Source organism: Pinus tabuliformis, chromosome 4_2, assembly GCF_031772625.1.
Source record: "Pinus tabuliformis cultivar Carrire ecotype Pingquan chromosome 4_2, CPIR1, whole genome shotgun sequence".
Taxonomy (NCBI): Eukaryota; Viridiplantae; Streptophyta; class Pinopsida; order Pinales; family Pinaceae; genus Pinus; species Pinus tabuliformis.
In genome coordinates this window covers 243,086,458-243,106,056 of record NC_142304.1, presented here as the reverse complement: position 1 = coordinate 243,106,056, position 19,599 = coordinate 243,086,458, and the positions used below count along the sequence as shown (strand labels likewise).

General features: G+C 33.2%; 1 pseudogene; it reads left to right on the top strand.

The window, feature by feature from the left end:
* The window catches only part of LOC149168939 (ABC transporter G family member 39-like), a 280,633-nt pseudogene extending 264,981 nt beyond the window's left edge, over nucleotides 1–15,652 (top strand).
* The last annotated feature ends 3,947 nt before the right edge of the window (nucleotides 15,653–19,599 follow it).

Sequence of the window (19,599 nt, the reverse complement as noted above, 5' to 3'; positions counted from 1 at the left end):
CTCATCTAAGTGATCAAGGGGCTGGAAATTATTGAGTTCTAGGGAGATACTGTTGGCATGAGTTCTGAGTTAATTGCAAGTATTGTAATGATGTCAAAGTGTGTTGCTTATTGTGAGGAAAGGATGGGATTGGACTGGAGGAGTGATGCTAAATCAGGGAAATAGGGTTGTAACTCTTCCTTTCACTAATAAAGTGTTCAAAGCTTTTTCCATTTGTTTCTATTGTATTTTGATGCTTTCATATGCTTAGCATGTACTTGGTTCCGTGCTATGTTTAATTAATAGATCATTATCATATGCTTTGATGGGTTTTTGTTTCTTTCTATGTGCAGGTACTTCTCAAGCGGCTTAAGTACGGGAAGGAGCGACAAAATCAATCAAGGGAGATAACAGACAAGTGGAAGCTACAAGTAGGTTCTATGTTCTCTTATTTTATCTATTGTTTATAGAAAAGGTATAGAATTCTTTTTACCATTGTTTCTAGATTAAGCTACTAGTCTAGAGGGTTAGGTGTTTATCCAAGAACACTAAAATTTCCCAAAAAAAATTGTGGAGGTGACATGCTATGTATGAGTTAAGGCCTCGCACTTTTATTATTATTGTGGGAATTTCATTATACAGGATACCGGAGGTAGCACCACCTACCACCACCTCTTTGATCTCTACTAATAAATGCAGCAAGATTGTCTCCCAGACTAGGAAATTCATATTTTGTCTAGTTCATTCCCAAAGTAAGGGGAAGATTGTCATCACATCCATGACCCTTGCGAAGGGTTCCTCCACATAGTAGCAACAACAGAGGGATACGGTCATGAAAGAACACAAGAAAAACTTCTCCTCACCCACCGGGGCACCACACAAGTTTCAGGTGGGTGACAAAGTTTGGATACATATGTAGAAAGAACACCTTACAAGAGCCCATCAAAAGCTCAAACCACTCCGACATGGTCCTTATAGCATTACCAAGTTTGTGGGAAACAATGCTTTGGAGCATAGCATTCCCCCACTCCTTCACCTGCACCAAGTGTTCAATGTGTCCTCCCTCGACCATGCTTCTCACGATTACTGGAAACATTCGAGATTGCAGAACAGCTCACTAGGGACCAAGTTCAACAGAGGGAGGAACTCAATCAAATGGGGACCATTGCTTCCTAAGGGGGGAGGAAAGATCCAAGTGGATGTTGGTGGCCACCCACCTATCCCACTTGGACCCTCACAATTGTCTCTTTCAGTTTTTCAGTTTCCTTATTTGTTGCACAATTTACTATTTTAGCATTTTTTCGGGTCCTGAACTTCCGCAACAGTTTTGAGGCCCTAAACGACGTTATTTTGGAAATATTGGAGCAACATGGGTCAATGGACCGATGTTTCTCTTCCCAAGGTTGTAGTGCTTGGATAGATCTTTCTAACGAGCTACAGTACGCGTCAAAAGAAGATCAGGTGCCAAAGTTACGAACCCTCGAAGCTGATATACCAACTTATCCAAAACGGGGCCCACAGTTAGGTGTTTCATCTTCTAGGGTTAGGTTTTGGGATGTTAAGGGTTTTCCATTGGTTCTCAACAATAAATAGGCCTTCGAGCCTCATTGTGACACAGTTCAGAGGCATTTAGCCACCACATCTCTTCTTAGATATAAGTATTATTTCCGATGCATCTTTGTGTTGATGGTTATCTCTGTAATTTTTTGTGTTCCTATTTAAATCTGGATCAGGTTTGGACTTTATAACTTTCTACTTTGGTTGGGGTATCAATTGGTTGAGATATGTTTGTAAAGTGTAAATTGATATTTTTCATTGTTTCTCAAGGTTGTTGTTTTGAGAAACATGGTGTACTCATAATTAACCGAACATACCAAAGAGGCTCTTGCCCCTAGTACTCAAAGAGTGAGGTTTATTGGTCTAGGATGAAGATGTGATCTCTTTCTTTGCAGAGAACTCACTATTCATGATATTGAGGAAGCAATTAAGTTGTCGTAAAATTTGAAAATTGTAAGAGGTCATTTCCTATAATTATGCTTCCATATTTGAGAAAGAGCAATAGATGATCTCCTTTCAATCCCTTTAACTTGTCAAATAAATTCCAATATGTGTAATAAAGAAAAAATTACATTGTTGTTGATCATTTTAATTTTTGATCTAGTATGGAATCTTTTGCTTCATCAGAATTAAATCCATTTTATATTTGCATATACTAAACAAAATGTTATTTTTTTTTTTAACGAGAAATTAAACATTTTCTAAAATATAAACTCATATTTTTTAGATTTTTAGGTACTTATATTGCTTATGTGAAATTAAAAATAATTTATTTTTACTTTCATTTAGATTGAAGTAGCCAGACTCTTTATATTTTGATATAAGCGAGATATTGTAGCTTATCGGAACCAAAAAGAACTTGGAAAATCCATATTGGAGATGTTAAACCAATGAAATGAACTCAGAAAAAATAATATTCTCAATTAGTTTTTTACTGAAGGCATTGAATACATCTTGATTAATTCCATTTTTTTTTATTATGATCAAAGACTGAAACGTGTTATAAATATAGTGGGTTCTAGTGGACATTATGGTTGCACAAATAACATTGTAAACCTAATGGGACATTATAATTGCACAAATAAAATAGTAAATGTAGTGGGTTCCAAGGACAATATAGTTGAACAAATTACACATGATTAGTAGGTGGAATGATAGTGATTTTCTGTGACAAATGCATTCTACTAGGGGAGGTGGCCAACTATTAGAAAATTTAAAGAAATTTGCATGTATTTCGTTGACACACAAGGTATTGTGTCCACTTATCAACTTAAATTTTATGTTGTTGATTGCATATGTTAGCATATGGGGGTGGTGGAAACTACTCGAAAATATCATAAAAATGAGATATATTATTTTCACAAAAGGTATTGCATCCACATTATTTTTGTGTGGTTTATTGAATATGTTGTTGTATAAATTTGTTAGAAAATGTTTTTATAATAAGAATATTGTTATTTGCTTTTAAATTATTGTAATCTAATTTCTCTCTCTCATATATATATATGAAAAACATTATAGAATATTTAGTATATATTTACTAATCTTAATTAGGATATTTAATTTGGTAGCGATATTGTGTAAGACAATAACAAAGACATCCAAATCATAAATTAATTATGAGATCTCTTAGATAAAGTTTGAATCACATTATTGAACCTTTCTATTGAATTTTAGTGTCACCTCTCCCCACATCCACATTTATTTAGTGTTAAGTGTATTTACGACCAATTATGACATAGATGATTTCATGTGGGTGATATTTATAGAATCACGTGGCTTCAAAATAACCATTTATACAGACTCATGATCCCCACTTGTTGAAATCAACTTCTTTCTAAATTTGGCTAACGTTAGACGGACCCTCATTAATGCAATGTGTTATACATAAATTGAATGTTATTGTTCGTTTCATATTCATAACCATGTACATAGTCCAAAAAGATTCAAATGCACCACCACATCTTAAATTTCATTAACACTGAGAAAGTAGTGTTTGAAGATAATTGTTTGACACTAACAATTTTATAATGTGTACATTAGGGTTGCATTCATTAGGAACAAAGTAGATATGATATTTTGGGCTTGAGATTCAAATGTGTATAATAATGATACCATAGATGTATAGTTCCAAGAAGCATGGTTTTAAGTGGTACGTAAGTGTTTTAAAAGTTATTTTTATACATTGGTCACTTGCACAACACCTAGAAGTGCTAGTTTTTTTTTCAACTTTATAGATTTATAAAATGTATATGGATCATATTTTTCATTGCTTCTAAGTGAGAATGTAGCTCCTACTTCCAAAATTAGTTCCAAAAGCATGAGGAAAAAAATAAATTGTTGATGATTTGTCCATTTGTTTTTAAAACTAGAGTTGTGTTTGTAAATACATATAAGAATATTTTCTGAGTTCAAGTTTGGATATTATGTTGAGTTGAGCAGCAAAAGAATAACTTGCAAATCAATTTTAGTTGCAAAAAATAATGTAAAATAAACAAGATATCAGAATAATCTTGAACACAAAATTGACACAATGTTTTATGTGGTAAAACCCTCCTTGTGAGGGAAACATCCACGAGTAAATGTTAATCAGTATTTTTATTATTCAAGGGAGATTTACAATTACGAATTCACATAAATACATTTTCCAACCATTTACAATTACCAATTCACATACATACATTTTCCAACCATTCAACCCACTCTCCATTTGTTTTATGTGTTCTTATTTCCTCTACAGGATTACATGGATAAATAGAAACCTGTCATATTTTTTTTTTTAATTTGTCCATAGGTTTTAAAGAAGTTACAGAAGAAGAGTTTTACAGAAGACAAAAAATTTCCTTTTGTAATTTTTTTTCAAAACAAACATTAGAAAATAACCCCAAACATAAGGAAATGATTTTAACTATTATCCCAAGAATATAGGGAAATAGTTGGCAACTTCTGAAAATCTCCACCATGACAAAAATTTACCTGATATATCATGCCCAAAATATTCATCACCTTCCCTATAATCCAAAAGAAGCTAGGCACCATTTCCACTTCTCTAACAAAACTGGTTATGTGAACATGTGTGCACAATTTTTCTTTGTATCGACTTTTTTCTAGAGCCACCACTCCACTTTCATCAATAACCTTTCTTACTAAATGGTATTTAATAGGTATATGTTTTTATATTACTATGATAATTTGGATTACTTTCCAGATGAGTAACACTTTCATTATCAAAAAATACATTCACCTTGTCCTGCATCCTTCCAAACTCACCTAGCAAACCTTTTAACGAAATTTCCTCTTAGCAAGCATGTGAGACAACTATGTATTCTGACTGAGTAGTGGATAAAGGAACTATGTTCTTAAGCTTCGACATCCAATTAACAGCTCTTCTTGTAAGAGTAAAGGCATATCTAGAAGCGGATCTCCTATTTTCCAAGTCACCTGCAAAATATGAATTGACATAACTACATAATAAATAACTACAACCATTATAGGTGACACAATAATTACTTATTTCCCTAAGACACCAAATCACCCATTTCATTTTTGCTCAATGCTCTTTACCTATATTTTCCATGTATCTACTGAGAACACCGATATCATGTGAAATACCTGTTCTTGTGTTAATCATCGAATACATTAAGCATCCTAGTTAATTTGAATATGGTACATTAGACATTACTCATTTCCTACATCATTAATAGGAAACAAACCTAAAGAAATATTGAAATGGGAAGCTAAATGGATTTGAATAGGTTTCATATTATTCATGCAAAATCTTAGAAGTATTTTTCTCCACATACTTCTATTGTGATAACCACAACTTACAATATTTCTTGTATCTATGTATCTCCATGTCCAAGATTTATTTTTCTACTCCAAAATCCTTCTTTTGGAAATTCCAAGCCAACTGAGCCTTTAACCTATTGATATGAACCATAATTTTGCTTGCTACAAGTATATCATCAACATATAACACCAAAATAATTAATATTCCATCTTCCAACTTTTGAAATTAAACACAATGATAATTCTCACTTCTGGTAAAATTTTAGCTCATCATGAAGGAATCAAACGTTTTGTACCATTTCCCAGGGAAATGGTTAAGGCCATAAAATGACTTCTTGAGTTTTCAAACAAACCTCTTGTTGTGATTTTCAAAAAACCATTCTAGTTGTTCAATATATATATCCTCATCCAAATATCCATGTAAGAATGTTGTTTTAACATCTAGTCGCTCTAACTCTACATCAAGTAATGCAAGTAATGATAACACAACTTGAATTGAAACAAGCTTAACAACTGGTGAAAAACTCTCATGGAAATCAATACCATTCTTTTGAGAATATCCTTTTGGAACTAGTCTTGCTTTGACTTTTGAACAATATATAAACTTGTTTCTTCAATTTGTAAACCCACTTGCAATCGAAAAGATTTCTATCCTTAGGAAGTTCCACTAGATCCCATGTCTTATTTCTTTGTAATGCATACATTTCCTCTTTCATTCCTACTTTCCATTTATCATTATTATATACTTCCATTGATTTCTGATAACAACTAGTTTCTCCATCATTAGAAATCAAAGCAACAAATATAGCAAAATCAACATACCTTTTAGGAAAAGATCTGATCTCTGTTGATATTTGTAAAATTTGTTGTGGTATTTCCTCTTTCTCTTGAGAATTTTTTGTATCCTCATCTTGTTTTGTCGGAGTTTCTCCATGATCCTCCTCCCTTGAAGATGATTGAGTTTCCAATTAAACTTGTTGAAGTAATTTTTCCAATTTCATTTCAACATCTACATCTGATTTTATGAGTGGCGATTCATCAAATATGGCATCTTTGTTAATGATGATTTTGTGGGTATTTGGATCCCACAACGTATAACCCTTAAGTCCATCACCATATCCAAAAAATATTAGTCTTTATCATTTTAGATCTTACTTACAATGGTGATTCTTTGCAATAAGAGCATAGGCATCACAATAAAAAACTTTAAGATTTGAATAATCATAAGCTTGACCTGTCAATACCTCTTCTATAATATTACAATTAATTGTAATTGATGGTGACCGATTTACTAGATAACACACTATAAGAATTTCTTCTACCAACAATTCCTTCTGCAACTTAGCATCACTGAGTATACTCCTTGCTCTCTCTAGAGGAGTCATATTCATGCATTCAACAACACCATTTTGCTAAGACGTATAAATTGTGGTTTTATGTCTTTCGATCCTAGATTCCTTGCAAAATTTTTTGAATTCCTTTGAAGTAAACTCGGTTCCATTGTTAGTTCTAAAACATTTAATTAAACAACTAGTAGTCTTTTCAACCAAATCTCTATACTACTTTAAAGCATCAAATACGTTAGCTTTCCTTTCTAGTAAATAGATCCACACCTTTCTATAGTAATCATCTTTAAATGTTACAAAATATGAAGATCCTCCAAAATAGACTTAAGGAGATGGTCCGCAGAGATCAAAATGGATGTAATTAAGGATAACTTTACTTACATTTTTTCCTATTTTTAATTTCTGCCTAGATTGCTTCCCATAAATACAATGCTCACAAAAATTGAAATTAAGATATCTCAAGCTTAGAAGTAACTTATGATGAATCAATACCTCCAACCCTTTGTCACTTATATGACCCAAGCATTGATCCATAAACAAGTAGAGTCACTTGAACCTTTAGATGTTATTGTTGCATGATCTGTTTTTGTCCTTCCTTCATGCTTATAAAGGTTCCCAAACACTTTATCGTTCATGGTTACCAAGATTCCTTTCATCACCTTCATAGCTCCACCTTGAAATATACATTTATAACCAGCATAAGCTAACACTCCCAGAGATATTAAGTTATTTCTAAGGTAAAGCACATGCCTCACCTCTATTAACATTCTAACAATATCATCATACATTTTAATCTTGATACTACCAATCCAAATAGTTTTGTAGGTAATATCATTACCCATGAAAACCATAGTATCATCAATAAATTGGTATGAAGAGAACCAATTCATATGAAGAAACATATGTTGGAAACCACTAGAATCAAGCAACCAATTATGAAGATGTTGAGAAACAATAGAAGTAGACAATAGCTCATCAACAATTCCTACACTAGTTTCAAATCAATTAGCTTCCTTTGTAGAATCCTTTTTAGCATCTTGTTCCTTTCTTTTCAAACAATATTTCTTAAGATGCCTTGATTTGTTACAGTACCAAAACTTTAATTGACTCTTCTGGCCTCTTCATTTCGATATTGATGTGTCTCTCAATTTCCGATCTTCTAACTTTGATGGACCTTTCGAAACCATTGCTTCTGGTGTTGAGGTTTTAAATATATATTTCCACTGAGTTTCCTCATACAAAAAACCTCCTACAACAACATCAAAATCAATGGTATTGGTAGAACTAAAGCTGATAGAGGTTACAAAATGTTCCCGAGACTCAAGAAGTGAACCCAATAGTGTAATTTCCTTAACTTCCCCTTTGAGATTTACATCTATAATAGACAACTCACATAAAAGAGTAGTGAAAGAATTCAAATGATCAGAGATCTTTGTACCTTCCTTCATCCACAAACTTTATAATTGTCGCTTCATGTAGACTCTATTTTTCAAGGAATTTGTCATATAAAGGCTTTCTAGCCGGGTCCATAAACTTCCAGTTATTTTCTTTCTAATGATGTTAAACAACACATCACCTGAAAAGCATAGATGAATAAAAATGATGGCGCTTGCATCCATGTCCTCCTAGTCTTCAGCATCCATGTCCATAGATTGCTTTGTCGTGCCCAACAATGTCTTTGCCACACCTTATTGCACAAGCTTATCTCGCATCTTAACCTTCCATAGCTCAAAGCTATTGTTCCCATTGAACTTTTCGATTTCAAACTTTTCACTCTACATCTTCGCCATTAGCACAATATTTTCCCAAAAGCTCTGGTACCACTTGTTGAGTTTAACACCAAAACCGTAACCTACAAAAAAAATTTAAATGCAGAAAATAATATCAAATAATCAAGAGAGTAGAATAATCAAATACAAAAATTAACATAGTGTTTTATGTGGTAAAAACCTCCTTTTAAGGGAAAGATCAATGGGAAATGATAATATCTATTCTTATTATTCAAGGGAGATTTACAATAACAGAATCACAATCATAGATTATCCATTAGATGTGTTTTTATTGCTTCAAAAATCTTTAAAAGATAAATAGCAACTTGTAAGAGTTTTTATCAATTTTTCCATGACTTTTAAAGCAATTAAATAAGAATTTTTAACCATAAAACAAAAATTTTCCTCTTGTCTCTTTCAAAACATAGATTAGAAAAAAACAACATGAACCAAGGGAACCTAGATTTCAGGTATTATCCCAAGAATATAGGGAAATAATTGGCAACTTTAATAGATTAATTTAACAGTAGTATAAGTTAACATTTACAATTCCAATTTTCAATCATTCACATATCTAAATTTTTTAATCTTTCATTTAAATGTTTATCTGCTAAAAGAAAGATAGAAGATAGAAATCCCAATTATAAAATGTTACCCTAGTCAAATTGGGCGACATTGACATTGCATAACATTTCACATCACTCTTCATCTGTATTGTTTTATCATATGCTACCTATTTAGAAGATTTCCTTTACAACATTTGGTGCAAATGTTAATCCAGTTAAACTCAAATTTATAAAAGATATAGTATGTATACTTTTAAGAGAAAAACGATAAAAAAAAATTCCATGCATCAATTTAATATTTTTTGTTTCACTGTAAAATGGATGTGCATCTTCAATATTCATTAAAAAAGTTGAACACTATGCAACTTATAAAATCTGGAACAACAATATTCTTTTTTCGGTATAGGTGACTTCACGTAAAGACCAAGAACAATGCTAGACATCACAATGGCATACCACTATGTGTCAGTGAAGGATGTTGCAGAAGCATTTCTGTCTTTTTAGGTCGGGGCCAATTTAAAAACATAAATGACAGTTCCATATGATAACAGTAAATGCCATCCTGCCACTCTTTCTATAGAAAAATACGGTTTAAGCAAAGCAAAGCTTCTTAAAGCATGCTTTGATATGTTGGCAGTTGACAACTAATTAATGTAAATTTGGGTAAATTGTATTAAAGTTATTGACAAATTGGTTTCATACCGAATCAACAATTATGTAACGGAGGCTCATATATAAAATTAATGAATGCCCGAAATAATGTATGTAAAATCATTTATGGATTGAATAGAGATTCCAATCCCTTGCCCCGTGGATGTTTCCTTGACACTCTGTCAATGTTTTAGCACATTAATCCTGTTATTTCTTGTGAGGTTGCATTCAGTTTCCTGTCAGTTGCATTTATTTCTTGGTTAAATTAACCTATTTAAACTACAAATGGTATCAGAGCTAGGTTAGTTGAGTTGAAGGTCTTGGAGAAATCAGAGCTGTGAGTGTTGCATCGGGGCTGTTAGTGTTGTGTTTTAAAAGACGATAACCTCATCAAGATCACTCTGCTTTATATTGCCAAAGGCTGAGGAGGAGGAGCTTGGAAGCGTGGAACGAGGAGGAGTCTGCAACAGTATGCAAGGAATCTACATGTGAAGACCAGAGCCATCTGCTCTCTGCGTGGACTAGAGAAATCTACGTTGGACTAGAGGTGAAGATCAGAGCCATCTGCAAGAAGACCAAACCCTCTATCCTCTGTGTGAGGAAGAAATCGTGGAGCTATTGCTAGCTTGGAGGGCTGCGTGCTGGAGAATATGTCTGCATGCAAGAGTCGTTGAAACCACTAGCTTGGAGGGCTATGTGGTGGAGAATACCTTTGTGTGCAAGAGTCTCTGAAATATCTGCATGCTGGAGCAGTGAGGAAGAATCCTTGAAGTGTGTGGTACCAGGAAGTGTGCGGGTTGTCTCTGAATGGACTGTGCCAGAGCCTACAAGGAAGTGTGTTGCCTCTGTGTGTTGTCAGAGCCTGGCTTGCTTGTCGCTAGAGGAATTCGATCAACAGATATGGTTTCGGGTATTTTTCTTTTTTTTAATAATTTGAGAGAATTTTTTTGTAGAATTTTGTTCAAATTTGGAGAAAGAAAAACAAAGGGATTTGTTCAAATTTGGAGGAAAGAAAACCAAAGGGTTTTTCATTAAAATTTGAAGGAAAGAAGAACAAAGGATTTTCATTAATTTGAAGGAAAGATTTTTTTTTATTTAATTTGTTGAAGGGTTTCTTTGTTTAAAAAATAGGGGATTTTTTTTTAAGAAAGGGAAACAAAAGAAAATAAACCCTAGTTGAAAGACTGAAACCCTAGGAGGAAAAAATTGGCCAAGATGTCGAATGCAAAATTCGAGGTGGAGAAATTCACCAACAAGAGCAATTTTGCCCTTTGGAAACTGAAAGTTAGGGATTCACTGGTGTAACAAGGGTTGCACAAGGCATTGGACGGGGAAAATAAGAAACCTGTAAGCATGAATGATTCAAACTGAGGGGACATGGATGCCCGAGCTCCCAGTACCATCAAGTTATGCCTGGCAGATGAAGTTCTCTTCAACATTGTTGAAAAGAGTACAGCTTCAGGTTTATGGGAAAAACAAGAAAAACTATATATCACAAAGTCGTTAACCAATAAAATTTATCTAAAAAGACAACTATATAGTCTTTGAATGAAGTAGGGTTCAAAAGTTGCAGAACATTTGAGTGTTTTTAATACACTTATATGTCAATTTATAGATATGGATGTTAAAATTCAAGAAGACACAGCTATAACCTTGTTGTGTTCTCTGCCTGAATCATGGGATCACTTCGTACTTCAATCAGCTTGAGCACCACTGATTCTTTGAAATTTGAATCAGTTGTGGGAGCTCTGTTGTATGAAGAAGTATGAAGGAAACTAGTAATGAGTAGCTGCATCAGAATCCATGATAGCTAGAGAACAGTCAAAGGAAAGATGAGAAAAAACGAGGGGGTCTTCTAGGTCTAAATCAAAGGGAAAGAAGTGTAAGCTAAAATGTTGGCACTACAATAAAATTGGACACCTGAAGAAAGACTGTTGGAAATGACAAGAGTCTGATAACTCAAAAAAGGAAGCAAATAAAGTTGATTCGGGTATGATAGACAGAGTTTTATATGCTGAAGAATTATGTATGATAGATGAAACTTCATGTAATGTCTCTGAGGGTGTTGAAAGCTGGCTGTTAGACTTTGGTGCTTCTCATCACATGTGTCCACACTGAAATTGGTTTACTTCATATGAAAATGTAAATGGTAGTTCTGTGTTTATGGGTAATAATGTATCATGTTAGACTGTTGGGATGGGAAATATAAGGATTAAAATGTATGATAACACAATTAGAACATTAACTAGTATTAGACATGTAATTGACTTGAAGAAAAATTTGATTTCTTTGATAGTGTTGGATTCAGATGGTTATAAGTTTACACGTCATAATGGCGTGCCGAAAGTCGTCAAAGGCGCCCTAGTTGTTATGAAAGCAGAAAAGGTCAGAAATCTTTATAGACTTAAAAGAAGTACTCAAATCAGTGAAGCAACGATTCTGTCCGAAAAAGAAGAAGCAGGTACTCGCCTATGGCATCAACAATTGGGTCACATGAGCGAGAAAGATCTTCAGATACTGATGAAACATAAATCCCTTCACGATTTGAAATCTTTGAAGTTGGATTTCTGTAAACATTGTGTGTATGGGAAACAGTGTAAACAAATATTTAAAACTGGAAATCATAATAGTAAAGATATTTTAGACTATATTCATTTTGATCTATGGGGACCATCTCCTATTGTATCATATGGAGGTTCTCTATATTTTTTAACATTTATTGATGATTTCTCCCATAAAGTTTGCGTCTTTATGCTAAAAAAGAAAGCTGATGTATTTAATGTCTTTAAACAATTTAAAGTAATGGTACAAAAAAGAACAGGAAAATCAATTAAATGTTTAAGAAACGACAATGGTGGTGAATTCACTTCAATAGAATTTGAACAATACTGTAAGGATGAGGGAATTGTTAGACACAAAACTGTTGTTTATACTCCTTAGAAAAATGGTGTTGTCGAACGTATGAATTAGACTTTAATGGAAAGAGCCAGAAGCATGATCAACAATGCTAACTTGCAAAAGGCGTTGTGGGAAGAGGCAGTATCCACTGCTTGTTATTTAGTTAATAGATCACCTTTAGTAGCAATTAATTGTAAAATTACTGAAGAGGTTTGGACAGGTCAGTCTTGTGATTATTCACATTTAAGGATATTTGGCTGTAATACTTATTCTCTTACTCCTAAAAATTAGCATTCAGAATTAGATCCAAAATTGAAATGTTATGTCTTTCTTGGGTATGACTATGCACTGAAAGGATACAAATTGTGGGATCCTACATCGCAGAGATAGTCATTAGTAGAGATGTAACATTTGATGAATCTTCTTTTTTAAAATTAAATGTTGAAATAATTGAACAGGAATAGGTATCACCAAATCAACAAGTTCAGTTGGAGGCTATATTTTTTGGTGACAGAAGAAAGGAAGGAGCTTCTAGAGAAGAAGGTGTTGAAGATACAAAGGAAACTGTTGAAGTTTCTGAACGAGTTCAAGTTTCTAAATCAGTTCAGCAACCAGACACTCTAAGAAGGTCTACAAGGGGAAAGAAAAACTCTCAAAAGGTATGAAGATTCTGCTTCTTCTTTTGCTTTGATTACTGAGGATGGGGAACCTTCTTGTTATTAGGAAGCAGTAGATGATATAGATAGCGAAAAATGGAAAATGGCTATGGAAGAAGAAATGGATTCCTTAGCCAAGAACAATACCTGGGATCTTGTAGAACTTCCTGAAGGGATAAGTGTTGTTGGATGAAAATGGGTCTTCAAACTGAAACAAAAAGTTGATGGAAGTATCGAAAGGTATAAGGCAAGACTGGTAGCAAAAGGGTATTCTCAGGTTGAAGGTATCGACTTTCATTAGATTTCTTCAACAATTGTAAAAATTGTTTCTATTCGTACTGTGTTGGCACTAACTACATTACTTAACCTTGAGTTAGAATAGTTAGATGTCAAAACAACTTTTGTACTTGGTGATTTAAATGAAGAGTAATATATGGAACTACCACAAGGTTTTGTACAAGGCCGCAGCAGAAGATTAGTTTGCAAGCTTAGGAAATCATTATATGGTCTGAGGCAGTGTCCCAGACAATGGTACAAGAAGTTTGATTCCTTCATGGTGAGCCAGAAATTTATAAGAAGTGAGTATGATCATTGTGTATACTTCAAGAGTTTCAATGGAATATTTATTATCATAGCTTTTTATGTTGATGATATGCTTATTGCAAGCGAAAGCATGGAAGAGATCAACAGGTTAAAGGCTCAGCTTTATAGGACAGTTGATATGAAGGATCTTGGAGCAACAAAACATATCTTGGGCATGGAGATACACAGAGATAGGAAAAATGGTAAGCTTTGGTTATCACAACATAAGTATGTGGAGAAATTACTTGAAAAGTTTGGTATGAACAATGTGAAACCTGTTAAGGTTCCGTTAGCTTCACATTTTAAGCTTTCTTCGGTTTTGAGTCCTAGAACTGATGAAAAAAATAGTATATGTCTCATGTACCATATGCAAATGTTGTAGGCAACTTAATGTATGCGATGGTATCTACAAGACCTGATGTTTCACATGTAGTTGGAGTTGTTAGCAGGTTCATGTCAAATTCAGGTGAAGAACATTGGGGAGTAGTGAAATGGGTGCTTTGATATTTAAGAGGCACAAGTGACCATTGCATCGTCTTTAATGGTAGTGAAGGATCAATCTACGGATATGTAGATGTTGATTATGCACGTGATTTGGACAAAAAAAGATCTACTACATGTTATGTCTTTACTCTTCCAGGTGGAGCAATTAGTTGGATGTCAAAGCTTCCAGAAACAGTTGCATTGTCCACTACCGAAGTAGAATATATAGCTGCTTTAGATGCCAGTAAAGAAGCAATTTGGTTAATGGGTCTACTTGATTAGATTGGAAGGACACCTGAGAAAGTGAATGTACTTTTTGATAGTCAAAGTGCTATTCACTTGGATAAAAATCCTGCTTATCACAGGAGGGCCAAGCACATTGATATAAGGTATCATTTTCTGAGACATGTGATCGATGGCGGAAAAGTAGCTCTTCAAAAGGTCCATATGTGAGAGAGTTGTGCAGACATATTCACAAAGCTAGTTACAGTAGAGAAGCTGCCATGGTGCTTGGCTTCTCTTGGCTTGCAAAAAAATAATGAATGGGCATGGGCAAGGGATTAGGAAAATTGTTGTCAAGCTGGAGTTTGTTGGTAGTTGACAACTAATTAATGTAAATTTGGGTAAATTTTATTAGTTATTGACAAGTTGGTTTCATATCAAATCAGCTAACGGAGGCCCATATATAAAATCGATGCATGCCCGAACTAATGTATGTAGAATCATTTATTGATTGAATAGAGATTCCAATCCCTTGCCCCGCGGATGTTTCCTTGACACTGTCAGGATTTTAGCATGTAAATCTTATTATTTCTTGTGAGGTTGTAGTGAATTTCTTGCCAGTTACATTTCTTTCTCGGTTAAATTAACCTATTTAAGCTACATGATACACAGGTTTTACTCCTGAGGAGGAATGCCTTGATATATATATTCAAATTTGTTCAGGTGATAAAAATTGGCATTGGAAAATAAATAATGTTCTTCAATTAAAATACATTAGAATTTTTTAGTCTCTATTTCTTAATTCTGAAGAGATTTGTTGATTGTTTTGTCAGATAACTGTAGTCGCTATGCTGGCTATGAGCCTTTATTTACGTACAAATATGCATCACAGAAATCTGGACGATCCGAACATTTACTTTGGGGTTCTATTTTTGGGCCTGATCATGAATATGTTCAACGGAATTACTGGAATCGCGATGACCATTGCAAGGCTTCCCGTGTTTTACAAGCAGAGAGACTTCATGTTCTACTCTGCATGGGCATATTCGCTTCCAATATGGATTACTGAAGTTCCTTCTTCGTTAATAGAATGTGCAGGGTGGGTATCTTTTACCTACTATACCGTCGATTTTGCTCCGAATCCAAACAGTTAAAATATTCCACTTTCTTACTCTTCCTATTTCCATTTTCAACAAGTTCAAATTTTGTACTTCTGTGTATGATTTTAGAAATATTTTAGTATTAGTATTTTAAAAATAAAATCGATATTTTAATAATTTAGTTTCTATATTTTTATTAGTCATAAACGTCATAATTAACTAAATAATAAACAAAAAAATATTTATATTTATTATGGTTAAAAATTTTGATATTAATTTAAATTATTTTTTAAAATAATTAAAAAAAATATTAACGTTTATTTAAAATAAATAATATAATTAATAAACTTGTAGTTATCAAAACAATCTTATAATATAAATTATATAATAATTCATTCTATTTTGAATATAAAATTGGTATTTTAATAATTTAACTTCTATATTTTTATTAGCTAAAAAAGTCATAATTGAACTAAAAAAGAAACAAAAATATATTTATATTTATTATAGTTAAAAAAAATTGATATTAATTTAAATTATTCTTAAAAATAACTAAAATATATATATTAACGTTTATTTATATTAAATAATATAATTCTTCAATTTGTAGTTGTCAAAATTATTTGTAGTTATCAAAACTATCTTATAATATAAATTATATAATGATTGATTCTATTTTGCATATAAAATTGTTATTTTAATAATTTAGTTTCTATATTTTTATTAGCCATAAAGGTCGTAATTGAAATAAATAAGAAACAAAAAAATATGTATAGTTGTTACGGTGAAAAAATAGATATAAATCTAAATTATTCTTTAAAATAATTAAAAAAATATTTAGCCCCAAGGGTTAGGTCAGTTGGCCAAAATCAATGGCTCCCCATTCGGGAGCTCATATGTCCATTCTGCCTGAAACCCTTGGGGTTAGGTCTTGCTATTGCGTCGTGGGGCTAGATTCCCCTCGGGGTCAATCAACCTAGATTTTTCCGTGGATGTAGCTGGTTGACCAAGGTGTTCGTGAACTACAACAAAAAAAAAATATTAACATTTATTTATAATAAATAATATAATTATTAAATTTATAATTATCAAAACTATATTATAATATAAATTATATACTAATTGATTCTATTTGGAGTTGTCTATAATGCGACTTTTTGGAGATTCCGGTGACGGAATCCGGCGGAATAAATTGAGGTTAAATATTGATTTGTTGCAGTTAAAATGGTTTTTTAACTGCATATTTGAATTTAGCACCCTGGGAAACCCCTGGGACGCTTTGATTGTGCAGAAACTAGCTATCAAACTTGCGATTCCAATTAATTGTTGTCGGATTTGGACCGGAAAAACCCACCGGAAAGGCTTCCAAAAAGTCGCATTATAGACAACTGCATTCTATTTTATATATAAAATTCATATTTTAATAATATAATTCTATATTTTTATTAGCTATAAATTTTAATATATTTCTAAATCTATATTATTTTTAAAATAATCCTTCAAAGTATTAACATTATATAAATGTGATGTGATTTGTTTACCATTTTTTATTATATTTGAATTTCGCAACATTAAAATAATTTTTCAAAATGATTTACAACTTGTGTTTTAATTAATAATGATATTAATAATTCCTAACTAATTGATTCCCTGTCAAATTTAGTTGTTGGTCCATATAGCCGTTGCCCGATCAGGAATTGTAGCCGTTGGAGGTTCTGCTCTCACTATTTAATATGCATAAGCTTGATCTGATTCTTCAACTTGTCCTGACGATGAATCACACTGGTTGGTTCGAAACACATAGACAAATGAAATATCATGTGATTTACGCTGAAAAATCTCTTGTAAACTTGTTATGGATCATAGAAGCCTCAATTCAACAATTTATAATATTTTATTAATAATAATATTATATTATAATGTTTATATTAATGAGATTAACTCATTAATATAAACGTTATAATATAATATTATTATTAATAAAATATTATAAATTGTTGAATTGAGGGAGACTTTGGTTTTTTCCTGTGGGTTGTTTTCCTTTGAAAGGAGACCCACGAATTGGAATTGACATGTGATTATTATGACTAGGCTGATCTGGTTGAAACAAACCGGATAGGTAATGTTCTGTGCCGGTTTTTGGCGAACAATGTTTTTCTGGTTATTTTGCCTGCTGGTGGTGTACAGAGGAGACGGTTTTCTCTTTTTGAGACTGTTGTAGGTCTCAACTCTACAGATTTTTCTGAATGTTTACTCATCTGCTTGTAATTTTTTTATCATTTGTAAAAAAGTTCGTTTTTTTCTTTGCAAAAAAAAAAATATTTTTATAAAATATTTTTTTATATATTGTTTTTTTAATGAGAACATTTAAATTTCATATTTATAAAGTGGGAACAAAACTATTTTTTTAATACATTTAGTTTAATTTTTATATTATTAAATTAATAAAAAACGTAATTGGTTGTAAAACATTAAACCTATATTCCTGATCAATCATGTTAAAGAAAATACAATAATAAAAGAATTAAAAGAATCATGTACTATCTTTCCTCTATCATTGTTAATCACTTTGCTTGGATCCTTGGTTAAGATGATTTGGAGCCATTTTGAGGCCCTAGACGATGTTTTTTGGGAAATCTGGGAGCAACATGGGTCTATGGTCCAATGTTGCTCTTCTGAAAGTTGTAGTGCTTGGATAGATATTTCTAACGAGCTATGGTACACGTCAAATGAAGATGGGGTGCCAAAGTTACGACCCTGGGAAGTTGATGTATCAACTTACCCAAAACGAGGCCCAGAATTTGGCGTTTCATCTTCTAGAGTTAGGTTTTTGGATGTTAAGGGTCTTCCATTATTTCTCAACAATAAATAGGCCTTCGAGCCTCATTATAACATAGTTCAGAGGCATGTAGACACCACATCTCTTCTCAGAGATAAGCTACCATCGTCCTAGCTCATTTATTTCCATTTCTGTTTGTAAGCACATTTCAGTATTTTACATTAATGAAATGAAACTGTATTATTTCCATTGCATCTTTGTGTTTATGGTTATCTTTGTAATTTGTTGCGTTATTGTTTAAATCCAGATCAGTGGTATCAAAGCGGTCTACTTTTTCTCTATTTTTCTTTGCATGTCCCTAACGAGGTCGGGATATAAGAAGTTAGGGCTTGAACTTGTCGAACCTTTGCAAGACCAGCCTCACAAATCCCGACGGCCTCCCATGGCGGATGAGAAGAAAGACGAGGAGGCAGAAGATCCTATCAAAATCTTGCTCGAAGAGGCCCTTGAGTGACACAGGAATGTAATAATGGACAACTTTGCCCAGATCCTTCAGCGGTTACCCAGAGATGATGCACCGGCATCCAACAGCTACTCTAGAAGCGCCACACCATTTAAGGTACAAGTTAATTTTGAAATACCCATATTCGAGGGTGAGATAGATGCAGATGTTGTAGATAAATGGTTAAATCTGCTAGAGGGTTTTTTCTTTTGTTCATGATTTTTCCAAAGGGGAAAAATTTATTTTCACTCTTCTCAAAGTAGCCCTTCACATCAAGGACTGGTGGGAAACCTACTGCAAGAAGAACGATGAAAGTATGGGCTCACTATTTTTAGCCACACCCACTTGGAACTCATTCTGGTATGCCATCAAGGAGCAGTACTACCGTGTCAAAAGCTATGAGGAGAAATACATCAAATGGACCACTACAGCAGGGAAGGGACCTAGATGTGCCAGAGTTCACAAACATTTTTCATACTCTTCGCACACAGTTGAGAATTAAGGACTTTGAGCTGCATTTGATACTCAAATACCGCCACTACCTACAGAAGTACATCCACGAAGAGATGGAGTTCCTAAACATCTCCATGCTTAGCATGGTGTACTGATACGGTGTCAAAATCAAGCAAAAGTTGAAACAAAAGAAGTGATACTTTGGATCTGCAAATCCAAAGACTAAAGGATAAAGCTAAGGCGAGGTGGCCCAAGACAACCTATTGA